Raw genomic sequence first — 763 nt, forward strand, 5'->3', positions numbered from 1 at the left:
GAGATTTCTGACCACGCATATTTATTAGGAGACTGTACAGAAAGGCCAAGTTATACAATATAATTACAAACATACTTTAGCCACAAAGAGAAACAAAATGTTGACATTTTCAGGAATATAGGTTGAAATCATGTCAACTGAAATAAGCTAGGCTCAAAAAGACAAACACAATATGTTTCCTCTCATATGCGGAATCTGAAAAAAATTGAAGGCATAGTAGTAGGGAAAAGGAAGTTACATGAAGGAGAAGAGAAGATAATAGAAGGAATATGATCTAAGTGCTTTATTCACATGTATGGGAATGTTCAATTGATATAGACTAATAAGAAGTTAAACTTATGTCTTAAGAGGCTAACACAGAACGGTAATGGAAATCTCTATGAAACCCAGAAAAAGTATGGTAAAACTCCTGCTTTCATCCTTTCTGGAGTTGTAGATGAAAAAATTAACTTATAAATACTAAAATAATAACAAGTACTGCACAGCTGTGACAGAGAGAGCAACATTGTAAATAATAGCATGGGCTGGTATGTTAGGTTTTTCTTTATTAACAAAAAACAAGGGAATATATAAGTCTTTATGTATATGTATATATACACAAATATAACATTTATCTGTATTTTTTATTATATATTTATATGCTTTATATACTCATATGCTATGTAAATCTGATGTTAATTATTATAATATAATTTTATATACACTGTGTAGTATATATTTATGTATACTATATATTATGTATTTTTCAGTGGTTGATTGTGAG

At 28.8% G+C, this 763-nt stretch overlaps 1 non-coding gene across 1 annotated transcript; it reads left to right on the forward strand.

Annotated features, from left to right (window-relative positions):
* Positions 1-316: 316 nt before the first annotated feature.
* On the forward strand, positions 317-438 carry LOC122107819. Its single transcript, XR_006147425.1, has one exon. It is a non-coding gene; the product is annotated as a small nucleolar RNA SNORA26 (small nucleolar RNA).
* Positions 439-763: the final 325 nt, after the last annotated feature.

This window comes from Dipodomys spectabilis, unplaced genomic scaffold (assembly GCF_019054845.1).
Source record: "Dipodomys spectabilis isolate Male_0828 unplaced genomic scaffold, ASM1905484v1 ptg000053l, whole genome shotgun sequence".
Lineage (NCBI taxonomy): Eukaryota > Metazoa > Chordata > Mammalia > Rodentia > Heteromyidae > Dipodomys > Dipodomys spectabilis.